This window comes from Tamandua tetradactyla, chromosome 5, assembly GCF_023851605.1.
Source record: "Tamandua tetradactyla isolate mTamTet1 chromosome 5, mTamTet1.pri, whole genome shotgun sequence".
NCBI lineage: Eukaryota > Metazoa > Chordata > Mammalia > Pilosa > Myrmecophagidae > Tamandua > Tamandua tetradactyla.
In genome coordinates this window covers 172,491,851-172,497,850 of record NC_135331.1, presented here as the reverse complement: position 1 = coordinate 172,497,850, position 6,000 = coordinate 172,491,851, and the positions used below count along the sequence as shown (strand labels likewise).

The following is a 6,000-nucleotide window of genomic DNA, read 5'->3' as shown; positions in this document are numbered from 1 at the left end:
TAGTATTAAAAGTAGGAAATATAGACGTCTGATTAGGTTAAATATGTGTGCATTTGTATGTTATACTCTATGCATGTAATTATTCTTTTGGGGACCACTTAATAGAACAGTAATAAAACAGTGAAAAAATCTTGAAAAAAATCCCTTATTCATATCAACGCTAGTTTTGAACACACACATACCTTCCCATGCACACACATTCCAAAATTACACATGCATATTTTTAGATATCATAGGGAAAAAAAACAAAACAAAAATGTGCTTTAAAGCAATGCCAAAGGGTTTGTACTTTGCACACACATTCATCAGTGGCTTATAAACTAATTGGTTTCTGAACCTCAGTTTGCTGATTGGATGATTACTACTGGAAGAGTTTTCAGGATCATCTTGCTACTCAAGTGGACACAGATAACTGGGAATTCACTTTAGTGTATTTATGAACCACCACTAGGCAAAGATCTTGGGTAATAAAGAATGATCCTTCCCTTGAAATAACAGTGCCATGTCCTGTCATCAATGAGTATGTGGGCTATAGGATTATCTCATACTTTTCTTCCTCTAGGAAATATTATTGATAGACTATCCTTAAAAATTGTTACTTTCTTTATAATCTCATAAAAAGAAAATTCCCTAACTTTCCTAGTTTCACCTTCTAGCCTTCTAGCATCTTTCAGTCCTTTACAGGAATATAATTCTTTCTAATATCCAAGTAAAATCCACTCCCTTTTTTAGAGGATTTATACTTGAACTTTTTTACATCTAGTAAGAAATAAAGAGCCGATTACTGCAACTATCACATATTATGTGCTTCCACGTAGAGGTAATGAATATGGAAATCAAGGATATGCTCTTTTTAGTTGCTTCCATTGACTTTGTCAGTTTTCAAGTAAGATTATATGCTTATAGAATTGTTGCTTTCCTTTCTGGTTTACTAGGGTGCTTTTTTTTTTTCTCTTTGATATATAGAGAGCAAAAGCAGGGCAATTTAAATATATCCTTTGAGTCAAGGAAGCTAGTGAGAAATAAGCACAATTTTAAAGGAAAATAAGAAACAGTGACAGTGTTTAAGTAGAAGATTACATTGTGTCTGGATTCTGTTAATTACTGCTACCAGTCCACAAGCTGTTGCAGAGGTCCCCTGGAGATTATTTCCAAGTATTTATGGAATCTTCAGAAGAGAGCTATGAGAATGTCTTTTTATAATAGTCTCTTTAAACTTTCATTTTCAATAGCTGATAATTATTTGCCCCAAATGAGGACGTATATAAGGCTAAATATGCAAAGGGTCATAATTTTCTGACCCACTTCCTCATTCATGTACAAACTCATTTGGAAAGAATTCTTTCCAGATTCTGTTTGTCTGCTGTGCTAACTTACAATGACATCTTTTCAACTGTCTTGGCTTCAGAAGAGTCCTGTAGCTTTAAAGTAGCAATTTCCTTTTTAAAGGGACCCATTACCATGCCTACAAGAATGTGGGTGGATCACAAAAGCTTCTCCACACTCATCAGTAACTAATGGAGAAAGCTTAGAATTGAGATGGGCAGACAGAAAAATTGGGAGAAAATTAATGCCGAGAAAAGGAGGTGGATTGTAAAGGGAAGGTGGCTGTAGCCATCTTGCAGAAATGACCTTAATTGATGGAGCTCATTTAGGCAATTTCCTCTTTCTTCAGGTTCTAGTGGAAATTTTTTTTTCTTTATTAGGAAATCATAACTGAAAAACTATTTGTTTACAGTTCCTCTCTAAGTAAGAAAGAAATATTCTGGTTTTATTATTCATCACTTTCCACAAAACAGAATTTCCTATCTTTCTCTTTGGCACCATATGTCTATTTGAGAAGTGCATGGCTTCCTTAATTCCCTAAAATGTGCTTTGCATATGCCAGAGGGCAGCATGTGACACTTTCCCATCTGGTGTGCAAGTCACCACTTGGCTGCCACCCCGGCCACTCCTCCCCCATCCAATGCCGTGGATTGTAAGGACCTGCAGCCTCTTACAGGCTGCTGTCTCTTCGGTGGCAGATGTTGGGGTGGGAAACACTTTGAGGACCGAGTATTTGTTTTCACCATGCCTGGCATAGGCTCAACCTTCCCCACTGGCAAAATATGAGGATATTGACTATGTTTGCCTCAGCCCCAGCCCTTCCCATGCTTTTAAACCCATCCTAATTTGACTCCCTGTTCTGATTTTGAATGTGTCGGATTGGGCTTAAAATGCTTCCCGTGCCCAGTTCTCAGAAGTGATCTTTGCTGAGTTCTCCCTTGGCTGATGAGGATCAAGTCATGCTGTGAGCTTTGGTCCCTTCTTGAAGTGCTCCTTGTCCTTGGACATGCAAATCTCAGATCTTCAAATTTCTGCAGTCTGAGTGGTACAAAGTTGGTGGAAGTGTCACAAGGGCCACACAGAAGGACAGAGGTGAGGTGCAAATGGATTTGATCACTTTGATGATAAAAGAACAGCTCGAAGATCAAAAACTCATGTTACTTTTAAAGCTGGAAGTAACCTTAGAGTCATTAATATAAACTCGTTTTAGAAATAACTGAGCCAAAATGGCCTGTATCTTCTTTATATATTGTGTAAATATGGCTACTATTTTTATTAATTGATATTCAATAAAAACATGATACAAAATTTATCAGTGTAAGTATTTAGAATGCTTAGTTTTGTTTATGTACATATCTTTTTTTTTTTTTTTTACATGGGCAGGCACCGGGAATCGAACCTGGGTCTCAGGCATGGCAGGCAAGCATTCTTACCTGCTGAGCCACCATGGCCCGCCCTGTACATATCCTTTTGAAGCTGAGAAATTTTAAAAACAACACTACATTTGTACCGGGCCATATAGTTGCTGAGGTTAAATTTTCCGACATGGGGTCGGAGCATTTTATAAACTTAGAAAATGTTTCCTTTCACAACTTGAAAGCGTATGGGAATAACTTTAGAAGAAGACATCATTTGAATTGATATTTATTCACTCATTCAACATGTACTTAATGACTATTAATTGAAAAATGCCAAGCACCAGGCTAAGTGCTGAAGATACAATGAGGAACAAAACAAATGCAGTTCCAGATGCTAAAAATAAGTGGCTTATATTTTGATTAAGTGAACCAGTGAGTATTGTCTTAAGGATATAAACCTGTCTTTTGTTATTTTTTCTTTCTGTTCTTTAATATGACCATTATTACAAAGCATTTCTTAGATACCCAAGTGTTTTAATTAGAACACATTTGGCTGTGAGTGAAAGCAAAGTCAGTTCAGTTCAAACTGGCTTAAATAATAAAGGGAATTTATTGGCTCCATAACCAACAAGTCCAGCTGGAGGGTGGGCTTCCAGCATGGTGTAATCAGGGCTCCAGGTCAATTGCTCTGTGACTGTTTGAGCTCTGTCCAGCTCCATGCGTGTATCACCTTAGTCCTGGTGGGCTTCTCTTGTGGTTCCAGATGAATGCCAGGAGGGAACTGGGCTTTATGCTTTCTCACTCATATCCAGGGAGAAAATGAGTGTCCCTATTTGAGGATTCCAAGCAAGACTTTTGTACTACATTGACTGGATTTGATTAGATCATATGTGGACCTCTGAGCCAATAATTGTGGCGGGGAGAATGAAATGTATCAACCCAGAGCCTAAAATTGGAGATGGAAGTGGGATCAATTTCTCTTAAAGCCGTTGGGCTGACACATGAATCAAAATCTAAATACTATTAAAAAGTGAGAGGTTGGTAACAGATATCAGATTGAAAATCATCAAATATTCACTAAGTAAATTTCGGGATTCTACATCAGGTTCTATTAGTGTAATGTTCACCACTTACCTGCTTACTTATTTAACAAGGTCAAAGTAAATTTCTGTTAAAGGCAATGTTTGAAAAAATAAAGAAAAGAAGGTAAACAGATTAAATATTCAACTTGAGAAGTTAAAAAGCTACAACAAAACAAATAATAGAAAAGTAGATGAAAGAAATCAATAAAGTCAAAAGCAGAAATTATTTAGAAAACAGAGAGCAATTTTTCCTTTTGTGGCCATGGTATGTTATTTATTTTTAAACTGCCTCTACCCGTGAGAAAACTAAACAAGCTGACAATAACAACAAAATCTGTCTGAAAGCATTGAAGTCCTTCCAAGACAGCAAGGACTTGAGTGGGAACTTTGGCCACTTTATTTATGTATTTATTTTTAAAGTAAAATAAAACGTTTTTAAAACACAACATGTTTTACGAGCCGTTCGTCTTAGCAAATATGAACCTGCCACACAGAGGAGAGGGACGAGGCCACAGGGCTGGGAGCAGGTCCAGGGCAAGACTAAAGAAGACAGAATCAACTAGTTAAAGACCCAGGGAGGGGGCCGTGGGACCAGTGGCCAGGAGGCAGGAGCCGTGGTCCTGGAAGAGGAGACAGGGTAGGGCACTGAGGGGCTGGAGAATAACATTAAAAATAGTTTTATAATTGAGAAATTAGAATTTAAGGGATGATTATGGTTGCAAAATCATTATGTAGATATTCCTTTTTGCTTTCTGGTATATTGGACTAGACAGAGGGAAATACCCGAAATCTCTGTACTGTAATCCAGCTGCCCTGATCTCTGATACTGACTGTATAGCCTTTATCTTGTGCCCTTGTGATTGTAAAAACCTTATGACTAACCTTCATCTGTATCCAGTTACCCAGTTGTTCAGCAGTTGAGTCTTGTAATCACTAAAGACAGCCCCTAATGTTTATTAATGAAGGGTCTTGGGTCAGCCCAGAACTAACCCCCCGCCAAGTCCAAAGTTATCCTGATAACCCAAGCTGGATCTAACCAAAGTGGGCCTGCCTGACATGTGCAGTAGCTTAGACTTGAAACTACAAGTCGCCTATACCTCATTATAATACTAAAAATTGCACCCATCATCCTATTAAGGCCACCATTTTCTTACATACGTTCTGTGACTAAGCATGCAATCAATCTGCACATGCGCAATGACAAAATCACCTCTACCTCATCTGGGGCCACCGTGTTCATTATCCTACAACCTGCCCCATCTTTTTTTTTCCTGGGGGTGCATCACTGGGGAACCGAACGTGTGTCTCCTGCATGAAAGGCAATCATTCTAACCACTGAACTACCCATGCACCCCTTTTAACGCTATAAACTATCAGCATGATGTAGTTTGGGGAGATAATTTTTGGGCCCATAGGCCATCTGATCTCCAACTTCATGCTTAGCAATAAACTTTCTCTGAAACTCCAGTGTCTCAGAAATTGGTCATTTGAGCACATCAGACAAAAGAATCCGTGGCCTTTGTCTGGTAATAGTTTTGCATAAAATACAAGCATGCTATGTTCCTATGGTGGGGGAAGGGGTGCAAAGGAGAAGGAGAAGCTTTTTGGGGAGGACCTGTGAGGTTCCTCTCCACCCTGCTGCACCACATTCCCTTTCCCTCTGTTTCCCTGGGGGTCTGTGTGCACGTCCCTAGCCCCCTCCTGACCCGAACCCTGAATCACTGTCATTCCAGTTGCTGCTGACCCTTGCTCCGCTGTCGCATCCCTGCCCGTTGTCCTCACAGAGGAACATGGGGAGGGGGGAAGAAGGAGGAAACCCCCCCAGCCCTGCCTGCCCTCCCCCAGTACCTCTACTAAGAGAGACGAATGAACCCCACTTCAGACACCACTTTTTCTCTCAGGGTATTTGCAAGTTAGAAGCATTGGTGAAGGCCAATGCACTAAATTTTGCAGAGAGTGGTGGGTGAGAGGCTGAGAAGCTGAAGAGTATTGGGTAGTGTTACGGAACTGGGGGTGACTTCAACTACAGTTGGGCTCCCACTAGGGAGGGGCTGCTCTGGTAAAAGCTTCAATTGGGAATCCAAAAGTTTACACTCTGGGAGTATGGATGAACTAACCAGCTCTCACAAGTTAAAAAATCCCAATTGGATTTTTGATCAACTCAATCCCAGACTGGTTTAAAGTGATATACCTCAATCTTAATTTCCTGGAGAAGCAAAAGTAATACCTTTCTG

At 39.6% G+C, this 6,000-nt stretch overlaps 1 long non-coding RNA gene across 1 annotated transcript in view; it reads left to right on the top strand.

Annotated features, from left to right (window-relative positions):
* Positions 1 to 2,253: 2,253 nt before the first annotated feature.
* The window catches only part of LOC143682880 (uncharacterized), a 151,155-nt gene continuing 147,408 nt past the window's right edge, over positions 2,254 to 6,000 (top strand). Inside the window, exon 1 of the long non-coding RNA XR_013175343.1 lies at positions 2,254 to 2,418. This is a non-coding gene — a long non-coding RNA (uncharacterized LOC143682880). The remainder of the gene's footprint in view (positions 2,419 to 6,000) is intronic.